General features: G+C 48.2%; 1 pseudogene; it reads right to left on the bottom strand.

Annotated features, from left to right (window-relative positions):
- Positions 1-5,149: 5,149 nt before the first annotated feature.
- Positions 5,150-7,689, bottom strand: LOC137321541 (toll-like receptor 5; annotated as a pseudogene).
- Between the last annotated feature and the right edge of the window lie 11,848 nt (positions 7,690-19,537).

The raw sequence follows: 19,537 nt of genomic DNA on the forward strand, positions 1-19,537 counted from the left end.
TGGACATGAAGCTGAGTTCGGATCGGTCAATGCCCTGTGGGTGGCGGAGAGGGCCCAGGGGCTGTGTGGCCGGGTCCTGCTCCGACTTCTTGTGTTCTTTAGATTTGTGGTTGGGATCAGATCAGCCATGATCTTATTGAATGGCGGAGCAGGCTCGAGGGGCCGATTGGCCTGCTCCTGCTCCAATTTCTTATGTTCTTATGTTCTTATGTACTCACCTCGCCAGTACCCATCCCGCCACTACCACTCAACCTAATCCTCATACAATCTCATGGCTCTATCTCATACTCACCCTCTCATGCATCTCTTTCACAGTCAGCCTCACTCAACCAGCCACAGGTCATGCATCACATATGTGCAGTATGCAGCGTAAGGCAAACGTGTCGTGAGCATGAAGGGGATGCACAAGGGTGTATGAGGGTTTGTCATGGTTTTTACTTATATTTAATTTCTGAGCATATTATATTGGCTCCACTACTGTCACGTCTTTGCGAATCTTGTCTGGTTTGTGCAATAATGCCCTTTCCTGAGGATCACAATGAAGACCCACACCTGATGCCACCCATTGTGTCACTGCAGAGTGGGTGTAGGTGTATTTGCAGGGCTCTTTTGTGCAGACGACTGAGAGACGTCGGCGATGTCCCCGGTGGCACTCTGGAAGGATGCGGAGGAGAAGTTGTTGAGGGCAGTGGTGACTTTGACAGCGACAGGTAAGAAGATGGTGCTCGGGCCAGCCGGGAGCAGCTTGGCATGAAGGAGGCTGCAGATGTCCACGACTACATGTCAAGTGACTCTGAGCCGCCGTGTGCACTGCTGCTCAGAGTGGTCCAGGAAGCTGAGCCTCGGTCTGTGGACCCTGTGGCGAGGGTAGTGCCCTCTGCGACGCATCTCTCTCTGCGGTTGCACTCCCTCCTGCTGTGCAGGTGGATGTGTCACAGCACTGTGTTGTGGAGCTCCATGTGTCAGAGGTAGACAGCGTGGCCGGCGAGGCTGGTGATGCTGTTCGCCCTCCGAGGAGGTCACGACTGCAGCTACGGCGGCCCCCATCAGGAAGATGTAGGTCTGAGGGGGTCCGCAAGGTAGGTACATGTCTCTGGACCCCAGGGTAAGTGTGCAAGTTGGTGAATTTTGTTGTTAGGAGGAGGGTGGTGGAGGCCAAACTTTGTCCAAAGTGACAGAGTGGCCTCCTGCAATGAGTGAGGGTCTCCCCCCCCCCATCTGTCAAATGGACCTTTGCAGCTGCCACACGTCCATTTGAACTGGGAGTGTTTCCCCCAGTATGGGAAACAGTCCCAGTTGTTTGTAAAATCCCAACCCTCCTAAAATATCATGTTAATCAGGTCTGTAAACAACCTTAAATTATAAAATAAATACCTTAAGTGGCACCCCGCTGGCTTTAATTGCCGGCAGGAGTCCCACATGCGAGCCAGGAATGCACCCGATCGCGGGTGCTAAAATAGAGCCCATAATCTCTGGATTAATAATCCAGGTCTCTGGATTGTTAGTCCAGTAACATAACCATTATGCTACAGAACCCACAGGGTATAGAGTGACTGTCAGTGGAAAAAAATTGTTGATATTAGGGGCGGAAATGAAGATGCTGAAAGTTTTAGCTCCACTTAAAAGGTCTCAGCCAAGGAAGGGGAAACATGGCCACAGCTCCTGCTCCTGATTCCCCCATCCAGGACCAGGAAGTGCATCAATGTCAACTGAAGAGGAAGTCATAAAATTGAGTCCCCACAACCAAGCAGCCTGTTGACACTTGGGGCTCGATTTTAAAAGTAAAAAACAGGTGGGTTGGGGGCGGGGAGTGGGGCATTGAAAATTGCCATCATTTCAGACCTACGCCCAATCCGCCCATTTCCGGTTTTCACAGGGGCAGGACAAGGGGTAGGTGGCCAACCCGCTCCCAGGAGGCAGGTCGGGCCTTGAAACCTTTCAAGGAGGCTTCAGGCCTCCATTTTTAACTAATTCCCGATTTCAACCCCGGGCGGCCGGGATTCCTGGGCCTTCTGTTTTACGTCTCGTGAAAGGAGGCAAGAAGGCCTGAGACTAACAGGTAGGTGCCTAGAAAGGCACAGGTTGTGGGCCTGGAGGAGGCTCAATAAGCCTACCTGCACCGATCCCTCCACCCCGATCGCGGACCCCCCCATATCGCAGACCCCAACCCTGACCCCTCATTGCAGACCCACGACCCCGATCCTCCCCCTCCGACCCCCGATCATCCGGCCCCCGATCCTCTGACCCCCGATCATCCGCCCCCTCCATCATAAGGTCAGAAATGGGGATGTTCGCTGATGACTGCACAGTGTTCCGTTCCATTCGCAACCCCACAAATAATGAAGCAGTCCCAGCCTGCATGCAGCAAGACCTGGACAACATCCAGGCTTGGGCTCATAAGTGGCAAGTGACAGACAAGTGCCAGGAAATGACCATCTCCAACAAGAGAGAGTCTAACCACCTCCCCTTGACATTCAATGGCATTACCATCGCCGAATCCCCCACCATCAACATCCTGGGGGTCACCATTGACCAGAAACTTAACTGGACCAGCCACATAAATACTGTGGTTACAAGAGCAGGTCAGAGGCTGGGTATTCTGCGGCGAGTGACTCACCTCCTGACTCCCCAAAGCCCTTCCACCATCTACAAGGCACAAGTCAGGAGTGTGATGGAATACTCTCCACTTGCCTGGATGAGTGCAGCTCCAACAACACTCAAGAAGCTCGACACCATCCAGGACAAAGCAGCCCGCTTGATTGGCACCCCATCCACCACCCTAAACATCCACTCCCTTCACCACCGGCGCACAGTGGCTGCAGTGTGTACCATCCACAGGATGCACTGCAGCAACTCACCAATGCTTCTTCGACAGCACCTCCCAAACCCGTGACTTTTACCACCTAAAAGGACAAGGGCAGCAGGCACATGGGAACAACACCACCTGCACGTTCCCCTCCAAGTCACACACCATCCCGACTTGGAAATATATCGCCGTTCCTTTATCGTTGCTGGGTCAAAATCCTGGAACTCCCTTCCTAACAGCACTGTGGGAGAACCTTCACCACACGGACTGCAGCGGTTCAAGAAGGCGGCTCACCACCACCTTCTCAAGGGCAATTAGGGATGGGCAATAAATGCCAGCCTCACCAGCAACGCCCACATCCCATGAACGAATAAAAAAAAAGATCCTCCGACCCCGATGATCCGACCCATTATCCAACCCCTCCAACCCCCGATCCCAATCATCCGACGCCCAATCATTCGACCCCCGATCATCTGATCCCGATCCCCCGACCCCGATCCTCCCCCTTCAACCCCCGATCCTCTAACCTTGATGATCCGGCCCCCGATCCCCAGACTCCCCATCCCGATCCTCCGACCCCGGTCATCCGACCTCGATCCTCCGACCCCCGAACCCCCAACCCCGATCCTCCGAAACCCGATCCCCCGACCCCGATCCTCCCCCTCCAGCCCCAATCCTCCAACCTTGATCCTCCGACCCCATTAATCCGACTCTGACCCCTGAACCCCTGACCCCGATCCTCTGACCCCAATCCCCTGACCCCAATCCCGATCAATAAGCCTACCTGCACCGATCCCCCCCCCTCCAACCCTCAATCATCCGATCCAGGTCCTCCGATCCCGATCCTCCGACCCCCAACCCTCCCCCTCAACGATCGCGGAGCCCCACGATGACCCCCGATCCCACCCACTCCGTGCCTGACCTCCGATCCCAACCCCACGACTCGTGACCCCCATGCCTACCTATGCCCACCCATGTCCCTTGCTCACCCATGCCCCATGCCCACCTGTGCCCCTCGCCCACCCATGCCTACATGCCCACCCATGCCCCTTGCACACCCATACCCCCATGCCCACCCGTGCCCCTTGCCCACCCATGCCCCTGTGCATCCTACCATGCCCCTTGCCCACCCATGCCCCCTGCCCAACCATGCTACCCCATGCCCCCTCCCCAATCCACGCAAACAAAGACTTACCTGCAGACTTACCTGAAGACATCCTCTCCCTGGCTGGTTTCCCGTCCGACTGAGACCAGCCTGTCGATCAGCTGGTGAGTCCGACAAAAAAAAATAAAAGACGTCCTTACGTCAAAATCGTAAGGACGTCCGCGAAACCTGTACTAATGGGTTTCCTGACCTCAAATTGACCCCCCGCCCCTTTCCCTTGGTGTGCAGGCTTCTATGTGAAGAATGGCTGTCAGCACCATAAGACCAAAAGAGATAGGAGCAGGAGGAGGCTATTCGGCCCCTCGAGCCTGCTCTGCCATTCAATGAGATCATGGCTGGTCTGATTTTTACATCAACTCCACTTTTCCGCCCTATCCCCATATCCTTTGACTCCCTTGCTGATCAAAAATTAGTCTAACTCAGCCTTGAATGTATTCAATGACTCAGCCTCCACAGCTTTTTGGGGTAAAGAATTCCAAAGATTCACGACCCTCTGGAAGAAGAAATTCCTCCTCATTTCTGTCTTAAATGGGCGACCCCTTATTCTGAGACTATGCCCCCTAGTTTTAGATTCCCCCATGAGGGGTAACATCCTCTCAGCATCTATCCTATCGAGTCCCCTCAGAATCTTGTATGTTTCAATAAGATCTCCTCTCATTCTTCTAAACTCCAATGAGTATAGACCCAACCTGTTCAATCTTTCCTCATAAGACAACCCTTCCATACCCGGAATCAACCTCGTGAACCTTCTCTGAACTGCCTCCAATGCAAGTATGTCCTTCCTTAAATAAGGGCACCAGAACTGTATGCAGTGCTCCAGGTGTGGTCTCACCAGCACCCTGCCAATACCCTACCCAAATCGCCATTTTTCATGTGCAAGCCCAGACTGTGAATGCCAGCAAGCTATTCAACTACGTGGGGAAATATAGCTGAGCCCACCCTGTCGACACCCAACATGCGTACTTGCATCAGGGGTTTGTCAGGGGTTTGCTGGACAGCATTCAGGAGCAGGAAGCCTGCCCAATTTTCCCTTTTCTAATCAAGAGGCACTGGGGCCAATTGTAACACCCAGCACCATCTCAGTGAAGATCAGCTGACTCACCACAGACCAGGGGTTGATCCTGGTCCCTGTGGCTTGGCTACTCACTGGATAACGTTGATGAGCTACGTGTGTCTCGAAGGCTGTGTCTTGGCTGTGTGACTCGATAGTGTGTAATACATTTTTACTGTATTAGGATATGTATAAATTTTGAATTTTTTAAACGTGTCCTCTAAGGTTTTCAATGACATTATTCTATGAGATACTATTGGTGTTAGATTCTACAACAAAAACTGCTTAAAAACCGACAGTTTATGACATGCCTGAATGACTGTAGGCACAGAGCGCAAGTGTACACTGTCCTCTCGTTACCGTGGCTGACGTTCAAATGATATTTCCAAGTACAATGAAGTTTCTGCACGCTGCCAGCTGATCGCAATGGGAATGGTGAGTTACTGGCTTGATAGTAAATGTGCGGCACCTTGAGGGAAGAAAGTGGGGAGAGTGAAAAAAAACAGTTCACATTTGCCTCAACTTTATGGAGTTCTTTAGTTCGCCCACTTTTGTGCTCATCTTGGATACGGATCTTATTTGCCACACAGCATCATCTTCATCACACCCAACAGTGTTCAGAAGCAGAAGAGGTGTCCCTTGCAACTTTTCTGGAAACGCACAGTATATCTCTGCTAATGGTTCCACCAAGTCCACCTCAGTGTCATTTAGCCATTCGATGAAGCCCCTGAGACTACAGTCACAGATGTATTGGTTTTGCCTCAAGTCCAGATGACTCACAAAGCTGAAGACCTGCGGGCTGGGTGACACAAGGCGGTTTTTAGACAGGTCGAGAATCTCGAGGGTGCTGGGAAACAGGCCTGGGCTGAGCTGGGACAGGGAGTTAGAAGATAAGTTGAGTCTCTTTAGAGAATCCAAACCTTTAAAAACATCTTGTGGCAGCTCCATGAGATAGTTATGATCAAGAAGAAGGACTGTCAGCTTAGTCAGATTGTGGAACACCTCCCTGCACCGTTTAGATGACCACATCAACTGGAGGAAGTTGCTCGAGAGGTCAAGGTGTATTAACTGGTTGTCTTTGGAAATGGCATCAGTAGGAGCAGCACTGCATGTCGACACACGGTTGTCCCCTAACAAAAGATGCTCCACAGCAGGAAGCTGCATGATCTCATAGAAAACCTTGAGGTTGGTAAACGCATTGCTTGAGAAATCGAAAAACGTTCCGTTGGAAACGGGCTTGAGGCCATAAACCGTCGCCAGGCGGTTGTGACCCACTAAAAAATATGCCAGTCGTGGGAGGGGGTGAAGCCCAGAAATCACGGAGAGGGAATTGTCTCAAAGGTTCAATGTCCTCAGTTGGTTCAATCCATGAAATGCGTTGTTCTGAATGACCCCGATATGGTTGTGTTGCAGGTCAATGAACGAGACGTCCCTCAGACCTTCAAAGGTTGACAAGTAGATCGTGCCCAAAAGATTGTAAGAAAGATTTAACTGCTGAAGGGAGTCAAGGCCGAAGAATGCATTCTTTTCAATCTGATTGATCTTGTTCATAAATAATGTTAGAATCAGCAAGGAGCTCAGGTGTGAAAATACACGGGGTTTCAGGGAGAAAATGAATGTGTGGGACACGTCCAGAATTAACACAGAACTGTCACTGAGACCAGAAAATGTCTGATTGCTTGGATCCTGTATATTGTTAAAACCAAACGATCTACCAATGGGCAGGAACTGCATCTTCACATGTATAACAACTGTTCCCCGTACAGCTGAAAACATCTTCTCCAGTTGTTGGACGGTAAGCCCAGTTGATGAAATGTCCAAGGTGTGAAGCATTACACCCTGGAAAGGATTGCCACATTGCTCCCAGTCAAAGGTTTCATCTCCATACAAGTATGTGTTTGAGGAGATGTCAAATGTTTTGAAAAGCCTCTGTCGAACATTGTACAGATCCCCCTCACAAATCTGGCCAATCCGATTTGCCTTAAAATGAACATTCTCCAGTGTCCATAGGTTATAAAATGTTGGATCTGGCCTGATATGTTCTATCTTGTTTCCTTCAAGAACGAGGGTTCGCAGTGAGATTAAGTCTTTAAAATACCCTTGTTGTAGAACGGAGTCACGAAGACCATTGTAGTCCAGAGACAGGACCTGCAGGTTTCTTAGGCCAGAAAATGCCTCCAAGTCCAGCTCTAGCTCTTTGTTTCCGCCCAGGTCTAGAGATGTCAGATTGGGCAAATTCCTAAATGCTCCTGGTCCAACACGCAGCGATTTACTCTCCTGCATTTTGAGTCTTAACTCCTGTAACTCCTTGAGAGAAGGAAACGATGCTTTTGTGACGAGGCGGAGATAGTTGGAATTTAGATTGAGCTTGACAATATTACGTGGCACTCTTGGGATCTGCATAAGATAGCTGGAGTGACAGAAAGCAGCCCTTTCAAATACTGGGCATGCAGTATACTGACAATTCACACTCGTCATGAGGGCAGCTCCCAGGAGAAGCAGGAAGTGATGACACGGTATTGCTACGTCCCTACAAAAGAAAAGAATTCGTTCAACATTAGTTGCTCTTAATGAACAGGAAATATGGTTAGGGTGCAGTGGTGTCCTTTCTGCTGCCAATGATTCGTAGAATCTTACAGCACAGAAAGAGGCCATTAGAGCGATCCAATTAATCCCACTTCCTTGCTCTTTCCCCACAGCCCTGCAAATTTCTAATTTTAAAGTATTTATCCAATTCCTTTTTGAAAACTAATAATGAATCTGCTTCCTCCATCCTTTCAGGCAGTGAATTCCAGATCAGAACAAATCGCTGCGTAAAAAAAATTCTCCTCCATCTTACCTCTTGTTCTTATGCCAATTATCTTAAATCTGTGTCCTCTGGTTACCAACCCACCGGCCACTGAAAACAGTTTCTCCCTATTTAATCAAGCAAAACCCCTCATAATTTTGAGCACAGGTGCACGCAGCCCTGTCCCACAAACACTGTCCATTCTTCACGTGTGAGCATAGACAGTGAGTGTCAGCAGACTATTCGATCATGGAGAAAGAGACCAACGTTGAATTTGATCATGTCCTTGCTTGATATCCCACACATGTGCACTTTTGAGCCCCTGAGCTGAAATCCGAACCCTTATCCGCTCCATCATTCTCAGACCACTTAATGGGAGCGACTGACACTATTAATCCCAACAACGTAACTACAGCAGACCCAAATTTGTGACAGTTAGACTGGAAGAGATTGCAGAGATAAGGTGGAGTCAGGCCGTGAGGGTACACGTAGTTGAGGGTAATTTCCTTCCCCGCTCTGAAGGCAATGACTTTGAGGGAATGGTTCGACGGGTGCTGGCTACCATTCAGCACTTTACCCTCCCTCTGTATGTACGGACCTGTGAGGATTCTGTATTCCTTCTCTCTGTATATACAGACCGGTGAGGATTCAATATTCCATCTCTGTGCATATACAGACTGGTGAGGATTCAATATTCCATCTCTGTGCATATACAGACCGGTGAGGATTCAATATTCTCTCTCTCTGTCTCTACAGACCTGTGAGGATTCTGTATTCCTGCTCTCTGTATATACAGACCGGTGAGGATTCTGTATTCTATCTGTGTATATACAGACCGGTGAGGGTTCAATATTCCCTCTCTCTGTATATACAGACTGGTGAGGATTCCATATTCTCTCTCTCTGTATATACAGACTGGTGAGGATTCTGTATTCCCTCTCGCTGTATACAGATAGGTGAGGATTCTGTATTCCCTGTCTCTGTATAGACAGACCGGTGAGAATTCTGTACTCTGTCATTCGGTATATAAGGCCCGGTGAGGATTCTGTATTCCCTCTCTCTGTATATACAGACCAGTGAGGAATCAGTATTCCGTCTCATTGCATATACAGACCGGTGAGGATTCCGGATTCCCTCCCTCTGGAGATATGGACTGGTGAGGTTTCTGCATTCCCTCCCTCTGTATATATAGAAAGGTGAGGAATTGGTATTCCGTCTCTCTGCATATACAGACCAGTGAAGATTCTGTATTCCCTCTTTCTGCATATACTGACCGGTAAGGATACCGTATGCCGCCTCTCTGTCTGTACAGACCGGTGAGGATACTGCATTCCCTCTCTCTGTATATACAGACCGGTGAGAGTTCTGTAGTCACTCTCTCTCTCTATATACGGACCAATGAGGATTCTGTATTCCCTCTCTCTTATATACAGACAGGTGGGGATTCTGTATTCAATCTCTCTGTATATATAGACTGATGAGGATTCTATGTTCCCTCTCCCTTTATATACAGACCAGTGAGGATGCTGTATTCTGTCTCCCTGGATATACAAACCGGTGAGTATTTTGTATTCCATCTCTGTGTATATACAGACCGGAGGCAATACTGTATTCCCTCTCTCTGAATATACAGGCCGGTGAGGATTCTGTTTTTCTTCTCTCTGTATATACAGACCGGTGAGGAATCTGTATTCCGTCTCACTGCATATACAAACTGGTGAGGATTCTGTATTGCCTCTCTCTGCATATACAGACCGGTGAGGATTCTGTATTCCCTCTCTCTGCATATACAGACCGGTGAGGAATTTTCATTCCGTCTCTCTGCATATACAGACTGGTCAGGATTCTGTATTCCCTCTCTCTGCATATACTGACCGGTGAGGGTAACGTATGCCGCCTCTCTGTCTATACAGACCGGTGAGGATTCTGTATTCCCTCTCTCTGTATATACAGACCGGTGAGGAATCTGTATTCCGTCTCATGGCATATACAAACTGGTGAGGATTCTGTATTGCCTCTCTCTGCATATACAGACCGGTGAGGAATTTTCATTCCGTCTCTCTGCATATACAGACCGGTCAGGATTCTGTATTCCCTCTCTCTGCATATACTGACCGGTGAGGGTAACGTATGCCGCCTCTCTGTCCATACAGACCGGTGAGGATTCTGTATTCCCTCTCTCTGTATATACAGACCGGTGAGGAATCTGTATTCCGTCTCATGGCATATACAAACTGGTGAGGATTCTGTATTGCCTCTCTCTGCATATAAAGACCGGTGAGGATTCTGTATTCCCTCTCTCTGTATATACGGACCGATGAGGAATTTTCATTCCGTCTCTCTGCATATACAGACCGGTCAGGATTCTGTATTCCCTCTCTCTGCATATACTGACCGGTGAGGGTAACGTATGCCGCCTCTCTGTCTATACAGACCGGTGAGGATTCTGTATTCCCTCTCTCTGTATATACAGACCGGTGAGGAATCTGTATTCCGTCTCATGGCATATACAAACTGGTGAGGATTCTGTATTGCCTCTCTCTGCATATAAAGACCGGTGAGGATTCTGTATTCCCTCTCTCTGTATATACGGACCGATGAGGATGTTGTATTCTGTCTCCCTGGATATACAAACCGGTGAGTATTTTGTATTCCATCTCTGTGTATATACAGACCGGAGGCAATACTGTATTCCCTCTCTCTGAATATACAGGCTGGTGAGGATTCTGTTTTCCTTCTCTCTGTATATACAGACCGGTGAGGAATCTGTATTCCGTCTCACTGCATATACAAACTGGTGAGGATTCTGTATTGCCTCTCTCTGCATATACAGACCGGTGAGGATTCTGTATTCCCTCTCTCTGCATATACAGACCGGTGAGGAATTTTCCTTCCGTCTCTCTGCATATACAGACCGGTCAGGATTCTGTATTCCCTCTCTCTGCATATACTGACCGGTGAGGGTAACGTATGCCGCCTCTCTGTCTATACAGACCGGTGAGGATTCTGTATTCCCTCTCTCTGTATATACAGGCCGGTGAGGAATCTGTATTCCGTCTCATGGCATATACAAACTGGTGAGGATTCTGTATTGCCTCTCTCTGCATATAAAGACCGGTGAGGATTCTGTATTCCCTCTCTCTGTATATACGGACCGATGAGGATGCTGTATTCCGTCTCCCTGGGTATACAAACTGGTGAGTATCCTGTATTCCCTTTCTCTGTATATACAAACCGATGAGGATTTGTATTCCATCTCTGTGTATATACAGACGGGAGGCGTTACGGTATTCCATCTCTCTGAATATACAGACCGGTGAGGATTCTATATTTCCTCTCTCCCTGTATACAGACCGGTGAGGATTCTATATTTCCTCTCTCCCTGTATACAGACCGGTGAGGATTCTATATTTCCTCTCTCCCCGTATACAGACCAGTGTGGATTCTGTATTCCCCCTCTCTGTATATGTAGACCGGTGAGGATTCTGTTTTTCCTCTCTCTGTGTATACAGACCGGTGAGGAATCTGTATTCCGTCTCACTGCATATACAGACCAATGAGGATACCATATGCCGCCTCTCTGTCTATACAGACCGGTGTGGATACTGCATTCTCTCTCTCTGTCTATACAGACTGGTGAGGATTCTGTATTCCCTTGCTCTGTATATACAGACCGATGAGGATTCTGTATTCCCTCTCTCTGTACATACAGACCGATGAGGATTCTGTATTCCCTCTCTCTGTACATACGGACCGTTGAGGATTCTGTGTTCCCTCCATCTGTATATACAGACCAGTGTGGATTTTGTATACCCTCTCTCTGTATACAAACTGGTGAGTATCCTGTATTCCCTTTCTCTGTATATACAAACCGATGAGGATTTGTATTCCATCTCTGTGTATATACAGACGGGAGGCGTTACGGTATTCCATCTCTCTGAATATACAGACCGGTGAGGATTCTATATTTCCTCTCTCCCTGTATACAGACCAGTGTGGATTCTGTATTTCCCCCTCTCTGCAGACCGGTGAGGATTCTGTTTTTCCTCTCTCTGTGTATACAGACTGGTGAGGATTCTGTATTCCCTCTCTCTGTACATACAGACCGATGAGGATTCTGTATTCCCTCTCTCTGTACATACGGACCGTTGAGGATTCTGTGTTCCCTCCATCTGTATATACAGACCAGTGTGGATTTTGTATACCCTCTCTCTGCATACAAACTGGTGAGTATCCTGTATTCCCTTTCTCTGTATATACAAACCGATGAGGATTTGTATTCCATCTCTGTGTATATACAGACGGGAGACGTTACGGTATTCCATCTCTCTGAATATACAGACCGGTGAGGATTCTATATTTCCTCTCTTCCTGTATACAGACCAGTGTGGATTCTGTATTTCCCCCTCTCTGTAGACCGGTGAGGATTCTGTTTTTCCTCTCTCTGTGTATACAGACTGGTGAGGATTCTGTATTCCCTCTCTCTGTACATACGGACCGGTGAGGATTCTGTATTCCCTCTCTCTGCATATACTGACCGGTGAGGATACCGTATGCCGCCTCTCGGTCCGTACAGACCGGAGAGGATACTGCATTCCCTCTCTCTGTATATACAGACCGGTGAGAGTTCTGTCGTCACTCTCTGTCTGTATATATGGACCGATGAGGATTCTGTATTCCCTCTCTCTTATATACAGACAGGTGAGGATTCTGTATTCAATCTCTCTGTATATACAGACCGATGAGGATTCCATATTTCCTCTCCCTTTATATACAGACCAGTGAGAATGCTGTATTCTGTCTCCCTGGATATACAAACTGGTGAGGATCCTATATTCCCTCTCCCTGGATATACAAACCGGTGAGGATTTTGTATTCCATCTCTGTGTATATACAGGCCGGAGGCGGTACTGTATTCCCTCTCTCTGAATATACAGACCGGTGAGGAGTCTGTGTTCCATCTCTCTGCATACACAGACCGGTGAGGATTCTGTATTCAATCTCTCTGTCGATACAAACCGGTGCGGATACTGCATTCCCTCTCTCTGTATATACGGACAGGTGAGGATTCTGTATTCCCTCTCTCTGCATATACAGACCGGTGGGAATTCTGCATTCCCTTCCTCTGTATATAGAGACCAGTGAGGATCCTGTATTCCCTCTCTCTGTAAATACAGGCCGGTGAGAATTCTGTATTCCCTCTTTCTGTCGATACAGACCGGTGTGGATTCTGAATTGCCTCTCTCTGTATATACAGACCGGTGAGGATTCTGAATTGCCTCTCTCTGTGTACTCAGATCAATGAGGATTCTATATCCCCTCTCTCTGTCTATACAGACTAGTGAGGAATCTGTATTCCCTCTCTCTGTATGTACAGACCGGTGTGGATTCTGTATTCCCTCTCTCTGTATATACAGACGGCTGTGTATTCTGTATTCCCTCTCTCCATATACAGACCGGTGAGAATCCTATGTTCACACTCTCTGTCTACACAGACCAGTGTGGATTCTATATTCCCTCTCTCTGTCTACACAGACCAGTGTGGATTCTATATCCCCTCTCTCTGCCTATACAGGCCGGTGTGGATTCTATATTCCCTCTCTCTGTCTACACAGACCAGTGTGGATTCTATATCCCCTCTCTCTGCCTATACAGACCGGTGAGAATCCTATATTCCCTCTCTCTGTCCACACAGACCGGTGTGGATTCTATATTCCCTCTCTCTGTCTATACAGGCCGGTGTGGATTCTATATTCCCTCTCTCTGTCTATACAGACCGGTGTGGATTCTATATTCCCTCTCTCTGTCTACACAGACCGGTGGGAATTCTATAACCCCTCACTCTGTATACAGGCCAGTGAGAATTCTGAATTCATTCTCTCTTTATATAGACAGATCAGTGGGAATTCTGTATTCGCGCTCTCTGTATATACAGACCGGTGAGGATTCTGTATTCGCTCAATTTGCATATTCAGACCAGTGTGAATTCTGCATTCCCTTCCTCTGTATATACAGACTGGTGGGAATTCAGTATTGATTCCCTCTGTATATACAGACTGGTGGGAATTCAGTATTGATTCCCTCTGTATATACAGACTGGTGTGGATTCTGTATTCCCACTCTCCGTATACAGACCGGTGAGAATTCTGCATTCACTCTCTCTCTGTATAGACAGACTGGTGAGGATTCAGTATTCCCTCTCTCTGTATGTACACACAGGTGAGGATTCAGTATTCCTTCTCTCTGTATACACAGACCAGTGAGGATTCTGTATTCCCTCTCTCTGTATTCCCTGACTTTTTTCCCTGGAGAGTAGGAGGTTAAGGGGTGATCTTATAGAAGTCTATAAAATAATGAGGGGCATAGATAAGGTCGATAGTCAAAATCTTTTCCCAAAGGTAGGGGAGTCTATAACGAGGGGGCATAGATTTAAGGTGAGAGGGGAGAGATACAAAAGGGTCCAGAGGGGCAATTTTTTTCACTCAAAGGGTGGTGAGTGTCTGGAACGAGCTGCCAGAGGCAGTAGTAGAGGCGGGTACAATTTTGTCTTTTATAAAGCATTTGGACAGTTACATGGGTAAGATGGGTATAGAGGGATATGGGCCAAGTGCAGGCAATTGGGACTAGCTTAGTGGTATAAACTGGGCGACATGGACATGTTGGGCCGAAGGGCCTGTTTCCATGTTGTAACTTCTATGATTCTATGATTCTATGTACACACCGGTGAGGATCCTGTATTCCATCTCTCTGTATATACAGACCAGTGAGGATTCTATATTCCCTCTCTCTCTCTATATGCAGACCGGTGTGGATTCTGTATCCCCTCTCTCTGTATATAAAGACCGGTGGGAATTCCAGATGCCCTCTCTCTGTCTATACAGACCGGTGAGGATTCTATATCCCCTCTCTCTATCTATACAGACCGGTGAGGATTCTATATTCCCTCTCTCTGTCTACACAGACCGATGTGGATTCTGTATTCCCTCTCTCTGTCCATACAGACCATATTCCAGAACAATCTGTAACCTCATGGCCCGGCATATTCCTCACTCTACCATTACCAACAAGCCAGGGGATCAACCCTGGTTCAATGAGGAGTGTAGAAGAGCATGCCAGGAGCAGCACCAGGCGTACCTAAAAATGAGGTGCCAACCTGGTGAAGCTACAACTCAGGACTACCTGCATGCTAAACAGCGGAAGCAACATGCTATAGACAGAGCTAAGTGATTCCACAACCAACGGATCAGATCAAAGCTCTGCAGTCCTGCCACATCCAGTCGTGAATGGTGGTGGACAATTAAACAACTAATGGGAGGAGGACGCTCTGCAGACATCCCCATCCTCAATGATGGCGGAGTACAGCACGTGAGTGCAAAAGACAAGGCTGAAGCGTTTGCAACCATCTTCAGTCAGAAGTGTCGAGTGGATGATCCATCTCGGCCTCCTCCCGATATCCCCACCATCAGGGAAGCCAGTCTTCAGCCAATTCGATTCACTCCACGTGATATCAAGAAACGGCTGAGTGCACTGGATACAGCAAGGGCTATGGGCCCCGACAACATCCCAGCTGTAGTGCTGGAGACTTGTGCTCCAGAACTAGCTGCTCCTCTAGCCAAGCTGTTCCAGTACAGCTACAACACTGGCATCTACCCGACAATGTGGAAAATTGCCCAGGTATGTCCTGTCCACAAAAAGCAGGACAAATCCAATCCGGCCAATTACCGCCCCATCAGTCTACTCTCAATCATCAGCAAAGTGATGGAAGGTGTTGTCGACAGTGCTATCAAGCGGCACTTACTCACCAATAACCTGCTCACTGATGCTCAGTTTGGGTTCTGCCAGGACCACTCGGCTCCAGACCTCATTACAGCCTTGGTCCAAACATGGACAAAAGAGCTGAATTCCAGAGGTGAGGTGAGTGACTGCCCTTGACATCAAGGCAGCATTTGACCGAGTGTGGCACCAAGGAGCCCTAGTAAAATTGAAGTCAATGGGAATCAGGGGGACTACTCTCCAGTGGCTGGAGTCATACCTAGCACAAAGGAAGATGGTAGTGGTTGTTGGAGGCCAATCATCTCAGCCCCAGGACATTGCTGCAGGAGTTCCTCAGGGCAGTGTCCTAGGCCCAACCATCTTCAGCTGCTTCGTCAATAACCTTCCCTCCATCATAAGGTCAGAAATGGGGATGTTCGCTGATGACTGCACAGTGTTCAGTTCCATTCGCAACCCGTCAAATAATGAAGCAGTCCAGGCCCGCATGCAGCAAGACCTGGACAACATCCAGGCTTGGGCTCATAAGTGGCAAGTAACATTCGCGCCAGATAAGTGCCAGGCAATGACCATCTCCAACAAGAGAGAGTCTAACCACCTCCCCTTGACATTCAACGGCATTACCATCGCCGAATCCCCCACCATCAACATCCTGGGGGTCACCATTGACCAGAAACTTAACTAACTGGACCAGCCATATAAATACTGTGGCTATGAGAGCAGGTCAGAGGCTGGGTATTCTGCGGCGAGTGACTCACCTCCTGACTCCCCAAAGCCTTTCCACCATCTACAAGGCACAAGTCAGGAGTGTGATGGAATACTCTCCACTTGCTTGGATGAGTGCAGCTCCAACAACACTCAAGAAGCTCGACACCATCCAAGATAAAGCAGCCCGCTTGATTGGCACCCCATCCACCACCCGAAACATTCACTCCCTTCACCACCGGCGCACTGTGGCTGCAGTGTGCACCATCCACAGGATGCACTGCAGCAACTCGCCAAGGCTTCTTCGACAGCACCTCCCAAACCCGCGACCTCTACCACCTAGAAGGACAAGAGTAGCAGGTACATGGGAACAACACCACCTGCACGTTCCCCTCCAAGTCACACACCATTCCGACTTGGAAATATATCACCGTTCCTTCATCGTCGCTGGGTCAAAATCCTGGAACCCCCTTCCTAACAGCACTGTGGGAGAACCGTCACCACACGGACTGCAGCGGTTCAAGAAGGCGGCTCACCACCACCTTCTCAAGGGCAATTAGGGATGGGCAATAAATGCTGGCTTTGCCAGCGACGCCCACATCCCGTGAACAAATAAAAAAAAAATCTGTACATACAGACTGGTGCGGATTCTATATTCCCTCTCTCTGTCTATGCAGTCCGGTGTGGATTCTGTATTCCCTCTCTTTTTAAATACAGACCGGTGAAGATTCTATATTCCCTCGCTCTGTCTATACAGACCGGTGTGGATTCTGTATTCCCTCTCTCTGTCTATACAGACTGGTGATGATTCTATATTCCCTCTCTCTGCATATACAGACCGGTGTGGATTCTGTATTCCCTCTATCTACGGATTCTATATTCCCTCTCTCTGTCTATACAGACCGGTGTGGATTCTATATTCCCTCTCTCTGTCTATACAGACCGGTGTGGATTCTATATTCCCTCTCTCTGTCCATACAGACCGGTGTGGATTCTAGATTCCCTCCCTCTGTCTATACAGACTGGTGTGGATTCTGTATTCCCTCTCTCTGTATACAAAGACCGATGGGAATTCTATACCCCCTCTCACTGTCTATACAGACCAGTGAGGATTCTGTATTCCCTCTCTTTTTAAATACAGACCGGTGTGGATTCTGTATTCCCTCTCTCTGTCTATACAGACTGGTGATGATTCTATATTCCCTCTCTCTGTCTATACAGACTGGTGATGATTCTATATTCCCTCTCTCTGTATATACAGACCGGTGTGGATTCTGTATTCCCTCTTTCTGTCGATACAGAACGGTGTGGATTCTGAATTCCCTCTCTCTGTGTATACAGACCGGTGAGGATTCTGTATTCCTTCTCTATCCATGTACAGACCGGTGGGAATTCTATATCCCCTCTCTCTGTCTATACAGACCGGTGGGACTCCTATATCCCCTCTCTCTGTATATACAGACCGGTGAAGATACTATATTCCCTCTCTCTGTCTATACAGACCGATGAGGATTCTATATTCCCCCTCTATGTACAGACTGGTGTGGATTCTGTATCCCCTCTCTCTGTATACAAAGACCGGTGGGAATTCTATATCCCCTCTCTCTGTCTATACAGCCGGGTGAAGAATCTATATTCCCTCTCTCTGTCTATGCAGACCGGTGTGGATTCTATATTCCCTCTCTCTGTCTATGGAGACCGGTGTGGATTTTATATTCCCTCTCACTGTCTATACAGACCGGTGTGGATTCTATATTCCCTCTCACTGTCTATACAGTCCGGTGTGGATTTTGAATTGCCTCTCTCTGTGTATACAGACCGATGAGGATTCTATATTCCCTCTCTCTCTATGTACAGACCGGTGTGGATTCTGTATCCCCTCTCTCTGTATACAAAGACCGGTGGGAATTCTATATCTCCTCTCTCCGTATACAGACCGGTGAGAATTCTGCATTCACTCTCTCTCTGTATGGACAGACCAGTGAGGATTCTGTATTCCCTCTCCCTGTATTGTACACACCGGTGAGGATCATGTATTCCCTCTCTCTGTATATAAAGACTGGTGTGGATTCTGTATTCTCTCTCTTTTTACATACAGACCGGTGAGGATTCTGTATTCACTCTCTCTGTATATACAGGCCGATGGGAATTCTGTATTCCCTCTTTCTGTCGATACAGACCGGTGTGGATTCTGAATTGCCTCTCTATGTATACAAAGACCGGTGGGAATTCTATATACTCTCTCTATCTATACAGACCATTGAGGATTCTATATTCCCTCTCTCTGTCTATACAGACCAGTGAGGGTTCTGTATTCCCTCTCTGTATATACAGACCGGTGTGGATTCTGTATTCCCTCTCTCTGTATATACAGACTGGTGCGTATTCTGTGTTCCCTCACTCCGTATACAGACTGGTGTGGATTCTGTATTCCGTCTCTCTGTATATACAGACCGGTGTGGATTCTGTATTCCCTCGCTCTGTATATACAGACTGGTCTGGATTCTGCATTCCGTCTCTCTTTCCATACAGACCGGTAAGGATTCTGTATTCCATCTCTCTTTAGAAATAGACCAGTGAAGATTCTGTATTCCCTCTCTCTTTTTATACAGACAGCTGAGGATTCTGTATTCCTGCTCTCTGCCTATACGGATCGGTGCGGATTCTGTATTCCCTCCCTCTGTATATACAGACTGGTGAGGATTCTGTATTGCCGCTCTCTTCCATTTCCATCCCTGGGTATGTCCTGTCCCACCGGCAGGACAGACCGACCAGAGGTGGCGGTACAGTGATATACAGTCAGGAGGGAGTGGCCCTGGGAGTCCTCAACATTGACTCTGGACCCCATGAAATCTCATGGCATCAGGTCAAACATGGGCAACAAATCCTCCTGCTGATTACCACCTACCGTCCTCCCTCAGCTGATGAATCAGTCCTCCTCCATATTGAGCACCACTTGGAGGAAGCACTGAGGGTAGCAAGGGCACAGAATGTACTCTGGGTGGGAGACTTCAATGTCCATCACCAAGAGTGACTCGGTAGCACCACTACATAACTGAAGGACATAGCTGCCAGACTGGGCCTGCGGCAGGTGGTGAGCGAACCAACATGAGAGAAAAACATACTTGACCTTGTCCTCACCAATCTACCTGTCGCAAATGCATCTGTCCATGATAGTATTGGTAGGAGTGACCACTGCACAGTCCTTGTGGAGTCGAAGTCCCGTCTTTGCACTGAGGACACCATCCAACG

The sequence above is a fragment of the Heptranchias perlo genome, chromosome 5, assembly GCF_035084215.1.
Source record: "Heptranchias perlo isolate sHepPer1 chromosome 5, sHepPer1.hap1, whole genome shotgun sequence".
NCBI classification, from domain to species: Eukaryota; Metazoa; Chordata; class Chondrichthyes; order Hexanchiformes; family Hexanchidae; genus Heptranchias; species Heptranchias perlo.